We start from the raw sequence: 19,969 nt of genomic DNA on the forward strand, positions 1-19,969 counted from the left end.
TTCGAGACGATGTATTCGAGATTATATATTATTCGAGACGATGCATATTATGTACTATATGATTCAGTTTTTCCTTATTGATTGCATCCATGCATTGTAATTTGAATACTAAATTGTTTTATATTTCTTCTGTATTAGTTAAATAAAAGCTATGGCGGACAATACCGGCAGAGAGGGAGAAGAGGCCCTGTTCGAGATCATACGCAGCCCTAGCAGGCCAGATGATCTGAATGAAGCAAATGACGGCTCCCAATATCTGAACAATACCGGGGAGGGTGATGATAAGATATTCGATCTCGACGACCGAGCTGATGAAGTCATGAACTATGATTATGATTATGATGATGCAGACAATGATTATGATGACGAATACAATGTTGATCTTGAAATAACAAAGACTACCGGCGAGGTATATTTATATAAGCAGGCATCTAGTGATCATCACATGTTTTTTTATTTGAAGATATATTAACGAATCGATCTTTCTTCTTCCAGCCCTCCGGATCGAGCAAATCTGCTTCTACAGACAGCAAGACAAAGCGCGGCCCGAGCAAAAAGTTGAAGGAGGGTGTAAAGGACAACATCGATTCCATCAAAGCTAGTGGCGAACCCCTCACGCCTAAGAACATTGCGAGCAAGTTCGTTCGTCAGTGCGGAGTTCTTGTGAAGGACCAACTCCTGATCTCCATTCAAGAATGGAAAGAGCCAAAAACTAAACGCCCAGATGTTACTTGGGTCGACGACAGAGCAAAACAAAAGCTTTGGGAATCTCTGATGGAACATTTCACCCTACCAGATTATTTCACTGATGCAGATGTGCAGAAAGTCAAGGACGCTGCTCTTAAGAAGATGGAAATTGCATTCAACACCCACAAGAAACTGTATGGGCCAACTACCTCGCTGCAGAAAGGAAGACTCCAGAATTCAAGGGAACACTGGAGAAGCAAAGAGAACACTGGCCCGCTTTCGTGAAATTCAAGGAATCAGAATTATCTAAGGAACGGTCGAGAAAAAACAAGGCCAATGCCGCAAAAAAGACGCAGTTCCATAGGCTGGGTCCAGGTGGCTACGCGGTGGCAATGCCTAAGTGGGATAAGTCTGAGCAAGAGATGGAGGATGCAGGGGTCACTCCGGTTACTAGGAGCTGGCCCCCCAGGTGCAGAACTTGGTTCTATGCGCATGGGGGGGCGTTGGACCCGAAGACAGGCCTGATTTCGAAGAAGGCAAGTCTAAACGGAGCAGAACAAAAGTTACTTGACGCAATAGAAGATGCTCGAAAGGGGGTGTTCACGCCCAACAGAGAGAACGACGAGCTTACGCGCGCCTTGGGAAATCCTGAACACCCGGGAAGAACACGAGGCAAGGGCGTTATTCCCTGGTATGAGGGCTTTTCGGAATGGAACGACGACTACAGGACCCGTGCAAGAAAGAAGATGGAGGAGGAGAAGAAGAGGAAGCTGGAGGAGGAGCAGAGGAAGCACGACGCGGAACGCCTTCAAGGCCTAGAAGCAAGGCACGCGGACTTGGCACTCAAATTCTAGCAGCAGCAGCAGCAGCAGATCGACTCACTTAGCCAGGAAAGGGGGTCTCAGCAGCGGCAGCAGCAAGCGGATGATCATCCAGCATTGGATAGCACCGTCCCATCCATGCCGAGAAGCAGCGTTGGTTCCGCTCCGGGCGACGCACTGCTGGATACATACCCTGTGGATGACATCATAGAGAACACTAACTGTGAGCTACACTACAAAATGAAGAACATATCCATGAAGGTGGCGAACGCCGTTGCTTTTACAATTACCCCCGAAGCAACCTTCCATTGCACCCCGATTCCAGAGGGCTATTCTCGTGTCTTGGTTGATGAGGTGGTGGGCCCATATTCGGGGCTAGAGCTTGACATTCCTGGAGGTGACGACGAGCAAACACAGGGAGAGGCCATACATCGTTTCATCCTATGGAAAAAGGATTGCATCATCTTTCGAAGTCCACCGAGACCGCGTCTGCCGACTCCTCCTCGAAGTCCGCCACCGTGTCAGCAGACTCCCGCTCCTCCAAGTCCGCCACCGTGTCAGGCCACACCTCCTGCTTCAAGTCCGGCACAGCGTCAGGCCACACCTCCTGCTTCAAGTCCGACACCGTGTCAGGCCACACCTCCTGCTTCAAGTCCGGCACAGCGTCAGGCCACTCCTCCTGCTCCAACTAAGCCACGTCAGCCGTCTCCGCCACCTAAGCAATCGCAGAAGAGACACGCCGCAGCTATGGTGCGTAGCGATACGAGTCGAGGTAGTATAGAAAGTACAGGCGGAGACAAGCGATATAAATATGGTCCAAGCAGCCTCGCTCCTCTTCCTCAGAGGCCTTACGACATGACCGAGGATCAAAACGATGCAATAGTGCGGGCCGAAGTGGACGCTCATTTTCGACCAAAACCGGCAACGCCGCCGAGGGAGAAAGTGCCTGAGGAAAAAGATTGACCACTTCATTCGTATGGCTAGACCACCAGCTCCCAAGCATGTTGACTCAGACTATGAGCGCCAAATCAAGAAGGCACATCGAGCATGACTACATAAAGAAGCGAGCTCAAGCTCGAGCCAACAAGCAGCTGTCAAAAAATGCGGGAAAACCGTTCCCCAGTTGGGAGAACAGGCGGCGCAATCGACCCCCCCCCCCCCGCTTGTTGTGCCAACAACACATGAGAGTACGCGCCCAATATTATTGTGGAAAAACCGTTTACGTTCCCGAGCTGGGCGATGTGGTAATAACCGAGGAGCATATAATGCAGGCTGAAATGCTCAAGATCACTGTTGGACAACTCCTCGAGATCGAGCCCATGCCTCCGCTTAGAGAGGAGGAAATAAAACGGAAATATGTCCGGGGCCAACCTTTGGTCGAGCCCGAGGAGGTCAAGAACCTCCCAACGAGAATGTATGAATTGCATGATTGGTACATGAAAATTACCAAGATTTCCAATCGAGAGTCCCTCATGGTGCAAGTCGAGGAGGATCATTACTTCCGTAAGAAAGCTCTGGCCATTGAGTATTCAGAACTATTTCAGTTATTCAATCAAGATGCACTCGACAAATCTATCGTCAGTTGCTATTGTCTGTAAGTGATTTCTTTCTGTAATTTAAGTCTCAAGCTAGCTCTAGTGCTCATTGATTGATCATTAATTACCTGTAATTATATATCCTCACTATATATTCTTTTCTGTGGTATTATGCAGGATGAAGATGTATGAAATGAAAAGACGCTATGGCATTGGGTTCATTGACCCAAATACCGTTAATAAATACACATGGAAATTGGAATGGTGTAGACAAGATATAGAGGAATCGATGCTAGAGTTCTTGAAGCGCCTCAATAGCAATGAAGATATACTACTTCCTTACAACTTCGAGTGAGTCACACTGTCTTGTACTACAAATTCTGTTTTTGCTTACTAGCTAGATGTTAATAAGTGTATAGGGTTTAGGGTTATAGTTGATTAGTGTTATGCACATGCTCGCTTAATTTATACATGCAAACGTATGCGCATGCAGCTTCCACTGGATCTTGTTAGACATTAAAGTTGACGAAGAAAAAGTTGAAGTACTGGAATCACTACTTAAAAAAATAGTGACTACAGCATCGTGAAGGGGATAGTCGACAGGTTATTTCAATCATTATTAACTATATCTCGGCCTATTTAGTTCGTCATTTCCTGATATGAACTATTTTTAATAACCCCTTTATTAATTTTCTTTGCCGGCGGGCAGGGCTTGGGCAAAGTACATCAAGGTGACTCCAGGAAAATGGCGACAAAAGCTATGTTGGTATCGACCCAAGGTAAGTAATTAAGTAGTACTAGCTAGCTAGCTACCATCTCTTTAATTCTTGTTTCAATACCATTAATTAATTAACATGCTTGATTAATTATTATCTGATTAAATTCTATTGTCGTAAAGGCCCTGAAGCAGGTGTCGGGGACTGAAGTGTGTGCATACTACGTTTGCGAGAACATTCGCATGATGGCGTCCGAAAGGAGCAGATCTGATAGACAGGACTGGGTACGTTTGCCAGAACACTATTCACAAATCTTACATGATTGTCGATATCTAGTCACACAACTAATACACATGCATATTGATCTCCTTCTTAACAGTTCAAAGAGGTGCGAGACAAGCTCCTTTCAGAGGAGCGCATACGAGCACTTCAAGAGGAAATAGCGGGATTTTTGCTCGACCAGGTCATAGATCCCAAAGGAGAATACTATTACCCGCTACCGCCCCCATGAACCACTTGTCATCGTGCTCCGAAGGCACCAAGGCAACATGTAGGAGAAATTGTATATATATACATGTGTATGTGTGAATAATTAATGGTGGTTGTGAGACATTCGATTATATATATATGATCGGTTCTACGAGAAAATCTATTTATATATATGCATAACGTGTACAATATGTAGTATCGTAAAATACCAGCAAACAAAAAAGAATTAAATGGAAAACACAAAATTAATGGAAAAATAAAAATTAAAACCAAAACCCTCCCAAACATTTAGTACCGGTTGGTGCTACCAACCGGTACTAATGGTCTACCAGCACCTGGGCCTGGCTCGTGCCACGTGGTGGCACTTTAGCGCCGGTTCGTGCCGAACCGGTAGTAAAGGGGGGGGCTTTAGTCTCCACTCCATAGTGCCGGTTGCAAAACCGGCACTAAAGGCCCTTACGAACCGGTGATAAAGGCCTGTTCTGCACTAGTGTTGTGGCGGCGCGGATCTGTGTTGGGGATGGGTGGCAGCTGGATCCGGCCATTATCGGCTGCGGGCCGGCGCCAAAGTGGATGCGGCTGAGGGTGGTGATGCGCCGACGGGGATTGGGAGGCCGGTACTGTTGGAGGTAAGGCGAAGTGGGTGGAGAATTTTCACTCCGTGAGCCGTCGGCCGAGTATATTTGTGAGTCGCGGTGCAGTCGGTGTAAATCCCCCCCCCCCCCCCAACGCCCCAACGGTTTTTGTGGTTATGTTAGTTCTCGGTTAGAGAAGAAAAAACGAATGTATCCTCCTTTAACTGGTTATTGGGGATCAGTTAGAGATGTCCTAAGACGCCGTTGCAAACGCGGATAAGCAGCGCCACCATAACAAGAGGGACATGGGTCCAGGCGCCGCCACACCAGCCGACAGCAATGGTGGCGAGGTTGGGGGATGGCGCTTAGCTAGGTTTTAAGTGAACGAAAATAGTATCTACGTACGGTATGTTGCAAAATATGATCAGACATGTCACTAGTCTTACAACAGAGTTGCGAACCAACGAGTGGTTAGATGGTTAGAATGACAGTGGTATCTCCAACCCACTAGGGTTCAAGTCCTAGACTCGACGTTGGTGCTTGCATTTTTTTGATTTTATTTCAGGCCTTTTGGCACTGTACGTTCAGTGAAAGGAGACGTTCCCGTCGACTACAAAGGCATCTATGGCGAGTTCGTCAATGTCAAGATGATGTGCCAGTTCGGTCACTCGGAGGCGCTCATAGAGGTAGGATGTATGTTCATAGGGATGGGTGGATGAGCGTTTGGCTCTGTACCGTGTTTCTAATAAAACAGAGTTGCACGGTCAATTTCGTTGGAAAATCCGAAATCGAAGTTCAGTAGAAATGAAGTCGGGCGTACCCGTGGTAATCTGAAATCCGAAGTTCAGTAGAAATGAAGTCGGGCGTACCCGTGGTAATCTGTAATCCGAAGTTCAGTATAAATTTCATTGGAAAATCCCCCCATAACGGACTCCAACTGCCCAACATGCCGATCAGAGACGAACTCGTTGCTTCCCTTCCTGCCGGATCGGGATCGATATAGAAATGAAGTCGGGCGTACCCGTGGCAACCATATCCTACTCCGGCACGAGAACGTGTTTCCCGATCGATCTCCTCTCCTACGATCCAAGCCCAAGCACTATAAGTAAACTGCCGCACGCTCGCATATTCCCATTGCCTCCCCGAGCATCGATCTCCTACGATCAGATCCGGTTTCACTTCACCATCACGTACGTACCTACGTACGTAGCCGGCGAGGAACTGATCAAGCTCTTCGTTCTCTCTCACGCGCGATGGCTAGCTTGATGCCGTCGCTTGCCATGGACCTGCTACAAGAAGAAGGTGGTCACGAGGACATTATACCCGAGGACTTCGTCGGCGTCGGCGTCGTGCGAGATGCAGATGACCTGGAGTTGGCCGCGTTTGTGGCCGAGGCGCTGAAGACGGTGGACGCGCCGTCTGACGACGATGATCTCAGCTGCCCGATCTGCTTGGAGAGGGACGACGCGGCGGCGTGGAAGGAGACGCCGTGCGGGCACCGCTTTCACGGGCCGTGCGTAGAGAGGTGGCTGCAGGAGAAAGAGAGCTGCCCCATGTGCCGTCGCGAGGTCGTCACGGCGCCCACCGCCACCGCAGATTGTACTGCTGCACACCTACATTTCTTGTGGATGGCTGCCTTGGGGTTGCATGTGTTTGGCGATGTTCCTGTGGACGACATGGAAACTGATGATGATGATGATGATGCTTAGGGTGAGCTTCCGGTCGACGTCGGGCACCAGGCTCGAAGCTGAGATGCTTTTTGATCGAGATCAAGTCTCCATGCATGCACGAAAGTCGGGGTCAAGAAGACCCAACCTTGAAAACTGTACGTAGTGATAGATGCATCACCTAGTACATTGGACATGTCGTTCCGAATCGAAGGCACCTGACCATCTTGACATACTTTGGCCTTCCTTGTGTGTAAAAATCAGATGTAAACTACGTGTGTGTGTGTGTGTGTGTGTGTGTGTGTGTGTGTGATCCGTGCATCCTTGCCGATAAAACATGATCTAGCAGTCTATGCCTCACACACTTCGCTACACCTTTGTGAGCCCATATACCATATGCCGTCAAAGTAGGCTAATTACTTCATAGTACATACTATACGTACGATAACCCTCATTTTTTAGTATTTTGCTCCTGTTCCAAACCTCAGATGTTCTAGGTATTCTCTCACATACTTGCATCTCATGTGTCTGTAAAGGTCATTTCACTTATATTTGGGCGACAACGCACTATGTTCACAATTTATTTCATCAAGACACATGCTAGAAATTTACACAACTTCCTTTCAATTCCATACATTTATCTTTCTGAAGCGCTCTAGTGCTTGGTAGAATATACACTCGACTTCTTGATCTCAAGATCCACCACACCAACTATTCTTTCTCCATCCAAAATATCATGCATCTTTTCATTTCTATTTTCCAAAAAGAGGATTAAAAAGTATATGGTTGTTCATCCGTTCACCGCCAAAAATAATTTGTTTTCTATTCGAGATGGTACTAAATTCTTATGCGTTTGTCTAATAGAAAAAGAATTTTCGTGCGTGGGCCGCGCGCTGTGGCCCAGCAAAGCCAGCCCCCTTATTTATTCTGCCCACGTAGCTGACAAATTCTATTTTACGCGCTGGGCGTGAAATAGTTGGAGTTTCGTACAGGACAACCAATTATTGGCTGGCTTTTTCTTAATTCGTGTGTTTTACATATATTTTTATTCTCCTTTACCTATCTTTTTTTTCAATCCCAGTATTTTTAGAATGTATTTCTTAAATAAAAAAATACTGTAAAACGTTCAGAATTCCAAAATTTTGGTTCTATTTTGAAAAATTATTCGAAACTTGCAAAACGTTTCTCATTTTTTCAAAAAACAGTTCTTTTTTTCAAAATTGTTCCAGATTTCTAAAAATAAAATGGCATTTAAATTTTTTTGAAATATATATTAATTTTATTTAAATTTTTCCCAATTAAAAATAATGTTCGGGGATCAAAGATACACATATTCTGAAAATATTATGAATTTTAAATACATGTTCCTGTTTTAAAAAAATGTCCATAAATTCAAAGAATGATCATGCTTTTTAGTTGAATTTCCCCCAGGCCAACAAATAACGGGCTGGCGCATTTTTCTTTGTTTCTGTGTTTTCCTTTCATTTTTATTCTTCTTTCCCTATCTCATTTTTTCCTTTGAAATTTATTTTTCTTTGAGAATTTATTTAGTAAATTAAAAATTCTCAAAACCGTTCGAAATAAAAAAATGGAAAATTTTCAGAATTCCAAATTTTCGTCATTATATTGAAAAATATTTGGAACTTGCAAAAAGTTTCCAATTTTTCAAAAACAATTATTGTTTTTCAAAATTGTTCGAGATTTCTAAAAGAAAATGGCATTTCAAAAAATGCTCTAAATTCGAAAAAATATTCTTGTTTTACTGAATTTTTCACTATTTAAACTAATGTTCGTGTATAAAAGATACACATTTTCTAAAAATCTTATGAATTTAAAACACATATTCCCGTTTTAAAAAAATGTTCAGAAATTCAAATAATGTTAATGTTTTTATAAAAAAAGTTGGTGTTTTGAGAAAAGAATTCTGAATTTTAAAATAAGTTCCCTTTCATATTTCTTTTGCGATTTTCCGAAAGTGTACATAATTTTCAAAAACTTTTCAAGATTTAAAAAGTTGTTCATGTTTCTTAATATATTTAGAAATTTCTTACCTTAAAATCCCCTCCACTAAAAGGATTTTAAAGGAAAAGTAGATTGAATAACTCATGGGCCTTCTCTGACGTAATTATTTTTTTCAAAAGGAGGATAACCCCTGGGCTCTGCACAGGACGATGCATGCAGCCATATATTATTGAAAATCCAAAATCCAGCAGCCAAAGAAACTCGACTCGGAAATAAAATGGAAAACAAACCCTGAGGCCAAATACCTCGTGATAGCAACTTCCCCAGATAGCCACTAACCATATGTTACAAGGCACAACAGAGACAAAAAATACACAACTCCTAGGCTACACCTTCAAGAAAACGTCAGACGTGCACCAATGATGGCGAGTCCACCACAAGGTTGAACTCTGGATTCTCATCCCCAAGCCAAATTTCGATCCACCACCTTCAACGAAAACACGACGCATGCGCGACATGACATAGCCCGATTTCAGATCTTGTGTTTCCACCGAAGTGCATAATCGTCGTTGAGGCCTCCTGTACCATCCGCCTTTATCCGTCTACCAACCCCTCGATATTCGGATATTCGGATACCTCTGGAGAAGACAATGGAAGATAAAGACATCTCATACCGCCTGCCCCCACTACTGCCGCACCACCTTCTATCCAATAGCAACAGGCTAAGAATGAGCCCTCCACTAGAGCCATCGTGCGTCACCTGCCGATAGCAGGCATGATTTAACGTCTACACATAAGACGTTGTGCATAACATCCTCCGGTAGCACATCCACCCGGTAGCTTCACCTGCCGACGACAGGTACTGCCTAACAACTCCGAAAGAGTCACATGTGTCACCTACCGAGCCGCATCGAACCCGATCTGTTGATGGAAGGGACGTCCCATACCGCCACCAGCCTTAGAAGGTTGTCGCCACCTCGAGATCCAGACTCCGAGTCGCCCACACGACCCCGGTGTCCGCCGCCGTTGATGAAGAGGGGCCGCTGCCCCGATTCCGGGTGCTACAGGGAGCACCCATCACCGCGTCATCCGCTGTCGTCGCCCATACAATGGCAACTACCGCCGCAATCCCGCATCAAGCGGGGTTGACGCCGAAGAAAGCTCCGGCCGCCATGCGTGCCCTGCACGAGCTCAGAAACTGGATCCCAAGATCCACCGCCACCGGCGCCGCCACAGCATCCCGCATCAAGCTTTGACGTACGATGATGTAACAAAACTCTTAAATGTCCTTGATCAATGAATAAAAAAATTAGCGGATTGATTCCATCACACACGATGAAACCGAGAAGCTAAATGTTCCTTTTTCGTGTGCGCACAGGGTTTTGCATGCACATATAACTCCCACTGACTTTAAATGCATATTATTTTATCTCCCGTTGCAACGCACGGGCATATGTGCTAGTAATAATAAAACAAGAAATATTTCTTAGTACAAGAATATTTATTAGAGTAAAATATTTAGAAAGTTGTGGTCATCTTATAATAAATGTTATCATTCTTTTAAAGATTTGAATTTTTAGAAAAATTAATGAGTTTTTTAAATTGCATGAATATTCTTGGAAACCATGAAAGCTTTTTTAATTTTGTGAACATTTTTGAAAGAAAGAAAAAACTCAAAAATAATCTAAAGAAAACTAGAAGAAATAGAAAAGAAACAGAAAATTGGAAAATCCAACCAAAAAAATGGAAAAGCGATATAGAAACCAACTCAAGACGGAAAACTGAAAAGAATTATCCTAATGAAGTGGTGGGGCGAGAGAAAGAAAGAAAGCATGAGAAACGAGATGGCCCATTACAAAGCAAAGGATGTACGATCTCACGACATTTAGTCATGGTGCTTGAAAAATAGCATATATGTGCCTTGTCGTGACACCATGCCAAGTTTCACGATTTTTGGTTGAGTTTTGGATTTACGGGATTTAAAAACCGAGATTCTTCTCACGAAATGTTTTCAAATAGCACACGATTCACTCACGAAAAACGTGGGCCTGTCAAACCGTGGCCGATGCCCCCCTTCAAACCGTGGGATTGTACGTCTGCACCGTTTGATGCTCGTAGATCGAACGGCAATCCTCATCCCTTTCGACAGCACATGCAGTTCTGGATTTTATTTTATTTATATGGGTAAGCACTGTGCGCATGCGTCGTGCTAGCTCACACTTCCTTCTCTACTAAGTTTTCTATATTAATGTCGTTATATATCCAAACACGCTACCGTTTCCTACCACTCCTCCCATCGGTTTCTCGCCTCTTCTCCCATTCTTTTCCCGTTGCCAGTGTTAGTGCTCATAGAAGGCAAGGAGCGACTAGGTCCCATAGGGTGACCAGCGTAAACACCTTAAAGGCAAGGAGGCACTTCCTATAAGTAAGGGGCGGCTTCCCATCCGCTAGCCTAGTCGAATAGAACGTAGAAGTTAAGCATGCTCGGGCCGGAGTAGTCTAAGGATGGGTGACCCGGTGGGAAGTTGCATATCTCAAACTTCATTTAAACGCTATGACACAGTCATTATAGAGATATATGTCTCTATAGTGACCTGTCATGGTGATTATATAAACTTTGGGATCCTTGTTTTACTAATTTGTAGACTATGTTTTTATTGGTTATTTTTGCTGTAAAAAATCAAAGAAATATCGACATCTGTAGGCCCACACAAATTATTCCTTTGACCCAACGCAACGCATGAGAAGCTTTTACTCTGTGCTCCGTGTGCTATGTTAGAGAAAATCACGTTTCAGCACATGCGTTGGACGGCACCCGACCCCTACCCCCTACCCGCCTCGAAGTTGCGTTCCCAACATCGTACGTCTTTAACCTGGGCGCAGAGGTACGATGTTCAGTTTGTAATGTTACTGATGTAGTTGATGCCCCATCAAACTTGTGCTTTTGGGATTTGAACAAATCACACACCAGATCCATACATTTTTTTGGGGCCCATGAAGGGTATAGGGGGACGGGTGTTTTGATCGAGCATTTCTCCCTTGTGTGGTTTCTAGATGCCGCACATATCCGTGGGCTCCCCCATATCGAGCATGTATGCACCTTGACCATTAACGAGGGGGGCCCACACAATCTATCCCTTTGACCCGACATACGAGATGGGTTTGACCATGATGATTTCCTATTGCTATGTGTGCCATGTTAGACCAAATAAAGTTTGATCGCATGCGTTGGACGCCACCCCCCCCCCCCCCCGCCTCGAAGCTGGGAAACCAACATCGTACGTATTGAACATGGCTTGGGTCGGGTACGGCGTTCGGTTTGTAATGTAGTTGGTGCCCCACCGAAGTTGTGCATTCGGGATTTGAATACATCACACACCACCGTACCCATACATATTTTCAGGCCGTATACAGTGTACACGGGGTCTTCTGATCGACCACGTCTCCCTTGTGCGGTTTTTTGTGACAACACGCATATCTGTGGGCTCCCCGAGTGTATGTTGATACGTCTCCAACGTATCTATAATTTTTTATTGTTCCATGCTATTATATATTCAGTTTAGGATGTTTAATGGGCTTATTTATACACTTTTATATTATTTTTGGGACTAACCTATTAACCGGAGGCCCAGCCCAAATTGCTGTTTTTTGCCTATTTCAGTGTTTCGTAGAAAAAAGATATCAAACGGAGTCCAAACGAAATGAAACCTTCGGGAGCGTGATTTTTGGAACAAACGTGATCCAGAGGACTTGGAGTGGACGTCAAGCAATCAATGAGGCGGCCATGAGGCAGGGGGCGCGCCTACCCCCCCACCCCCCCAGGCGAGCCCTCCACCCTCGTGGGCCCCTCGTGGTTCCACCGACCTACTTCTTCCTCCTATATATACCTACGTACCCCCAAACCATCAGAAGCGACCACGAAAACCTAATTCCACTGCCGCAACCTTCTGTACCCGTGAGATCCCATCTTGGGGCCTTTTCCGGCGTCCTGCCGGAGGGGGCATCGATCACGGAGGGCTTCTACATCAACACCATAGCCTCTCCGATGATGTGTGAGTAGTTTACCTCAGACCTTCGGGTCCATAGTTATTAGCTAGATGGCTTCTTCTCTCTCTTTGGATCTCAATACAAAGTTCTCCTCGATTCTCTTGGAGATCTATTCAATGTAATCTTCTTTTGCGGTCTGTTTGTCGAGATCCGATGAATAGTGGGTTTATGATCAAGATTATCTATGAACAATATTTGAATCTTCTCTAAATTCTTTTATGTATGATTGGTTATCTTTGCAAGTCTCTTCGACTTATCAGTTTGGTTTGGCCTACTAGATTGATCTTTCTTGCAATGGGAGAAGTGCTTAGCTTTGGGTTCAATCTTGCTGCGGTCGATCCTAGTGACAGTAGGGGAAACGACACGTATTGTATTATTGCCATCGAGGATAAAAAGATGGGGTTTATATCGTATTGCACGAGTTTATCCCTCTACATCATGTCATCTTGCTTAAAGCGTTACTCCGTTCTTATGAACTTAATACTCTAGATGCATATTGGATAGCGGTCGATGTGTGGAGTAATAGTAGTAGATGCAGGCAGGAGTCGGTCTACTTGTCACGGACGTGATGCCTATATACATGATCATACGTAGATATTTTCGTAACTATGCTCAATTCTATCAATTGCTCGACAATAATTCATTCACCCACCGTAATACTTATGCACTTGAGAGAAGCCACTAGTGAAACCTATGGCCCCTGGGTCTATTTTCCATCATATTAATCTCCCGTTATTTCCATTACTGTTTACTTTGCTTTCTTTACTTTTACTCTTTATCATAAAAATATCAAAAATATTATCTTATCATCTCTATCAGATCTCACTCTCGTAAGTGACCGTGAAGGGATTGACAACCCCTTTATCGCGTTGGTTGCGAGGTTCTTATTTGTTTGTGTAGGTGCAAGGGACTTGAGCATGACCTCCTACTGGATTGATACCTTGGTTCTCAAAAACTGAGGAAAATACTTACGCTACTTTACTGCATCACCCTTTCCCCTTTAAGGGAAAACCAACGCAGTACTCAAGAGGTAGCATATGTATATATATATATATATATCACCCCTTTGACCGATATATCTCTTTTTTTAGGCAATAGGATATATCTCCTTCGGCTAAACATTGTGGGTTTTCTACTTCAGCTTATATTTCTATTTGTAGAGATTTGTGGGCCTTCCAGACAATTATTTTTTCCAAGCTTGATCATATTTTGAGCCTAGAATTATGTGGGTTAATCTCGACCGTAATAACTCGGTCCCACCAGATTAACAGCTCCTAATTTCTGATTAACGTAGTAATATCTAGGGAGTCACAAATTATTATGAGTATAGATAATATTATATAATAGATGTTTTTCTAATTCCCATCCATTTTTAAGTTATTTTGAAACTGACAAGATCACGCGTTCTGTTTTCATCGCGAAAACAGAGTCTTCAAAAAAGCACTCCGTGAAGAAGTTGAACTTCTCGAACATGCCGGTTTGAACTTCACTCTATTTTTCACGTGCTACTTTTTGCCCGTATCTCCCCAACCACTCATCGGAATTGAGCAAAAGATATACCGCTGGAAAGCTGTTGAAAACGCACAACTTCCCTGTATTGATCATTTCTTCATATTTACCACGGTTAAATAGATTTTTCTGAATACATAAACACTTGTTTGTAATGGTATAAATGAAACTTTTAAACCGTTCATTGAAGTGAATCATATAATATACCGTTGGAAAGCTTATGAATAGTAGAAACTTTTTCATGTAGATAGTTTTCACAAATTCGTTGCTGTTCGCGAATAGTTTTAGAAATGGCAAAAAGAACGTTGCTCTTGCCTTTTTTAACATGTAAATGAATGACGGATGTCTCGCACTAGAGATTTTGAACCGTGCAGGGAGAAGCACGTGAACTTCTCGCAACAAAACTTTTAGTCTTCTAGTTTTGTATTCTTTTATTCTCTTCCAAAATGTATAGTAGTTGAATTGCTCGTTGTTTTCACTTTGAACTGCTATCACGTATTTTTGTTCGTGCAGAGATAGAGAGAGGTACGTGTGAGAAATATAGAGATAGAAAGAGATACATGAAAATTAAAGGAGTTTTTTTTTCCTTTTCTGTAATTAAAGAGATACGCATGAGAAATAGAGACATCAGAGAGAGATACGTGAGAATTAAAGCCACCGAGAGATAAGACAGATACGTTCAGATTTGGCATATTCTCTTGTTCATGACTCTCCCAGTTTTCAACAGTACTCCCTTCATCCGGAAATACTTGTCATTAAAATAGATAAAAGAAAATATATTTAGATATATTTTAGATTTAGATATATTTGTTCCTATCCATTTTGATAACAAGTATTTTTGGACGGAGGGGACATCTAGAGAATAGAGTTGTTTAAACACGAAACGTCTTAGGCCTTTGTTCACCTCGCCATATGTGGCATAGCCGCATGCACAACCTATGAGTGGTCATTTCAACAGTAATCTACCTATCCTGCCAGACCTGCTCCAGAGAGGGCCTCTGCCTATGTGCGTGGACCTACCCAGCTCTTGTCCCTAGGAGCACCGCTGTTGGTTTGGTCAAAATGGATAGGATTAATATGCTACCACGGCTGCTGTTCGACTGACCCCTTCACCAATCTCATCAACATTGAATAACCAGATAAAAGGGGTTCGGGACTCCCGGGTGCTACGACACCTTTCCGGCAGCAGTCACCAGGTCCCATGAGAGCGCCCTCACCAAAGCTGCTATGCATGGCTTTATGAACTCGGTGCCGGTGCCGGCCAGGGCTGCTGCTGTAGCGTAATATCCCACAGTACGGAGAGGCGACAAGGGAGGCAGAAACACTCGCGCCCATTGTGTCCGCACCCTCATAACTCTAGTACAAAATGGGCTTTTAGTCCGGGTTTTAGAGAGCCTTTAGTCCCGGTTCTGAAATCGGAACAAAAGGGACGGTACTAAAGGCCCCCCTTCGAACCGGGACTAAAGGCCCTCCACGTGGCCGCTGTCTGGAGCTTCACCTTTAGTCCCGGTTGGTAACTAAAGGAAATTTTTTGGATTTTTTTGTAATTTTTTCCTGATTTTCAAATTTCTGAATTATTTTACAATTTAATCTCTAATCACTCCTCATCACTGTTCAATTTAATCTATAATCTCTATTCTCTAATCACCCCTCATCATTCCAAATCGTCTAACTTCCCGTCCGGTCACCCATCCTGTTACTACTCCAGCCTGAGCACGCTTAACTTCCGGGTTCTATTCCCCTCGTTTCCAAGTCTGCACTTGTTGTTTTCCAGACAATACTAAGATGTTAATCCAATTAACCCTCAGAAGTTTAGCTTGAGTATGAAGTCACACGTTTCACTGTTTGAGTTTGAAACTATTAATCTAAAAACAGTAATTATTTAGTAACACTAATATTTCTTGAATAAGTAGTTTGAACACAGTTTGACCACAGTTTGACCTGATTTGACCAAAATTCAAAAAAACTGAAATAATTATTTAGTAACACTAATATTCTTGAATAATTATTTAGTAGCACTAATATTTTTTGAATAAGAAGTTTGACCACAGTTTCTTTCCTTTAAGAATTTGAGGATTTAACCAAAATTCAAAAAAATTGAAATTTGAGCATATCTTTTTTTCCTTTAAGAATTTAAGGATTCTAAAAATTTGCAAATAGGCCTACGGCCATCAAAATCGGATGCGGATTTTCGTGCTGAACATTTTGATATATTATACTTTTTTTCCGACATCATATGCAAAAGTTATAGCCGTTTTACTTTTTCCCTACACTTTTTGCAAAACATGTCCAAATTTAAGTTTTTAAATTTTCCTAACTAGTAGATGTAGTAATATAACTACATCTTGAACGATTTTATTTTTTGAAGTTTTTATCATTTTCTTTTGTTTTTTTTAAACTGAAATGACGATACACCGGGGGGGTAGTTTTTGAGACACGAACCCCTTTAGTCCCGGTTTGAGACACGAACCGGGACTAAAGGGCATCACACCCTATAGTCCCGGTTCGTGTCTCAAACCGAGACTAAAGGTCTCATCTTTACTCCCGGTTTGAGATAAAAACCGGGACTAAAGGGCATCGCACCCTTTAGTCCCAGTTCGTGTCTCAAACTGGGACTAAAGGTCTCATCTGAACCGGGACTAATGCCTTTAGCCGCTCGAACCGGGACTAATGCCCACATTAGTCCCGATTTGTAATGCAACCGGGACTAATGTGTATATTGAGCTGTGACCAAAACCCTGTTTTCTACTAGTGTAAGAAGATATGCATGAGAGAGAGGCCTGAGAATTTGTGATAGACATGTGAGATAGAGTAGAACAGAGGTTGGCATAGAGACTTGATACAGGGACACGTGAAAAATAGAGAGATGGAGAGAGATATGTGTGAGAAATAGGGATATAGAGAGATACATGAGAATTAAAGCGGACCTTGATAGAGAGACACGTGAGAAATAGAGTGATAGAGAGAGATACGTGAAAATTAAAGCGGTTTTAATTTCTTTCCTTTTCTGTAATTAAAGAGATACACATGAGGAATAGAGAGATAAGAAAGATACGTGAGAATTAAAGCCGTTTTAATTTTTTTTCCGTTTCTATGATTAAAGATCAGATCTACACCGTTATAATCTTGACCCACAAAATCAATGGCCTCCATTTTCTATATTTCTCTAATTGATGTGGGAATTTCTCGGGAGTTCCTATTAGTATAGGTATATATATGTGCAAAAATCTCGACATTAATGAACATATATCTCGTGCACTTGCAATCTTTTGTAGTACATTAATGAATATTTAAAATATTTTCTAACTCTTGCTATTTATAGACTTGTCGTCCGTGTCTGCCACATTTGGAGTCCAACTATTTCCTACTGGAACCTTACACTCGACTAGAACTGAGTTTGTCAAGTAACAGATAACCAATATGAGAGGGAGCAGCCTAGTGCAGGCGACGATTGTATTCTTCATTGGATGCCTTGTGCTTTGTGCACAGTGTAAGTATATATCATCATCGTCTTTAGAATTTTGTGTTAACTTCTTGCCACTAATTCTTCAGATCAGACATACATACAAACATACATCTGCGGTACTGCATACTAAGGTTAAATATACTATATAGGTGCTCTCGATAATAAGCAAATGATGGTCAACCAAGATGATCATGCGACGAACACAAGTACCAACGCTACCATCGTCAACTCAACATCTGTAGGCGAGAGCAAGAAAAACGGGAAATTTTGCAGCCTCTATCTCGTATGTTATTTCAACTTTGAGATCCGTGCTCAGTGCTACTGTTGCCAGGATAAGAATGGCGACTGTTACAAGACGAAGAGTGAGTGCCTGAAGAAGTGCCATTCCTACAATGGTTAATGCCCACCTTCATCGGGGTCTCTCGGATAGAATTCCATATGCTCGGAAAATTTGTCCGTCGGTAATAAAAGGCACCTTATATGGTTTGGGCAATTAGGTTCCAATTAAACATTAGATAGCCCGCATGTTTCCGTGGAGATCCAACAAGGAAAAATTTGACGAAAGAAATCCGAGTAACTAGTTGTCTTGCATATTTACAAAGTTCAAATCCTTTGGTTGTGGTGCTTTGACTCGATTGTCTATTATGCTCTTTCATTTACTTGCACATCGCCCACTTGTTTATTTAACATACATCACCCACTTGGTTATTTGCCAGTTGTGGGCTGACGGTCATATAGAATTCTATAGCACTGACATGGAAAAAGTTAAAAACTGAAAAACTAAAAAAAGTAGATCAAAATAAACAAATGGTGCGCAAATAAATCAGACGGCATAAGACAAGTGAGATTTAGTCAGGACTCTTTCCGATGAAGATAAGCAAATTGCAAGAAAACATCATTTTTTATAGAAAAGGAGGTCATCCCCCGGCCTCTGCATCAGAGAGATGCATACGGCCACATGCAGAAACAATTTTATATCATAGCATAACTAGATTGAGTGGCTAGATTGACTAGATTGACCCTTTAGATTTTTCATTTCCGATGTCAACTATATGGCCTTTCACTAAACTATATTTTGATTAAATTTACACCATGTATACGTCATCATAGCAAAAATGAAAATCGCAATGAAACATGCAAGTGCATTACGTTGTTCTTTTTAATATAAAAGTGCATTAGGTTTTAAATAAATTCCTTGGCATGTCAGGTTGCAACACCGATAAAAAACCATGTATGGGCTTTCATGCCAATCTTGGTGTTTTTCCTCTTTGACCCACTCCTCCTTTGTATCATTGAATAGGTTTTCGAGAAATTCCCTACCAAGACTTAAATCTAATCATGAAATTCTGGTACGTAAAGGTCCCTTCTTCTAGCCATATCAGTCAATGGTCGCATTCTTAATTATCTTTTCTTGATTAGTGCTGCCTACCCACTTATGTATCAGGAGATTCACATCTTCTATGGTGCTTATTTTTTCTATTGATAATATTGTACAAAATATTATCTTTGACTCACTCCCTTTTAAGCTTATTCATGATGATCATGGCTGTTTTATTGCATCATCTTGTATTTTTGTATTTTTCATTAATTATATTAAGGGAAAGGTGTGACGCTCCCGGGTGCAGGGGCACCCTCATGAACAGTAACTTCAAAACAATATTTAAAAAATCTGAAGTTTTGGGGATCAAATATGATCAAACTTTGATGTTTTTGCAAATTTTCAGCCAGAAATAACACTCGAGGAGCCCTGACAAAAAAAATTAGTGCTCAAAAGTACACATAAGTTTGAACACTGATTTTATTTTTTGGCGAGGTCTCCACGAATGTTTTTTATGCTAAAACTTTGCATGAATGTTGAATGTTTGATCATATTTGATCCCCTAAAGTTTCAGACTTTTCCGATTTTTTCATATTATTTTGAATTTACTGTTCATGAGGGTGCCCCTGCATCCGGGAGCTGAAAGTCCAGTCTCTTATATTAATCATACAATTAATTGTAGACCAAATATGTTTAAATTATTTGTTTATGAATTTCATAAGGAATGAAAATACTATTTGTAAACTTAATTTTATTTTTCATCCGAATTTCATACGGACAGTGTGCTTTACATTTCATCTGAACTTTTTGTGAACCATGCAGGGGAACTGCATGTGATCATTATGTATAGGAGATAGAGGGAAAAACCATTCTACATCTGATTTTCATTTTATTAAGTTATTACTAAGTATAAGTGTAGTCTTTATTAACCTATATATAGCTGTATCTGCTATCGTTTTTATAAACATTTTGGTTCATCTATAGTTCTACACCATTGTAATCTTGAACCACAATCATTGTTGCAAATATATCATCCTATGTCGATGAATTCTAGTGACTTATTTTCTTTGGTGTTCATATAAATTTTAAAATAATAGATTCTTTTGCACTGTATTTGTTAGAAAAAAACAGATAGAACATAGTAGCATAAGTAGTAGCATTGCATAGATAAGGGTAG

The sequence above is a fragment of the Triticum aestivum genome, chromosome 7D, assembly GCF_018294505.1.
Source record: "Triticum aestivum cultivar Chinese Spring chromosome 7D, IWGSC CS RefSeq v2.1, whole genome shotgun sequence".
Taxonomy (NCBI): Eukaryota; Viridiplantae; Streptophyta; class Magnoliopsida; order Poales; family Poaceae; genus Triticum; species Triticum aestivum.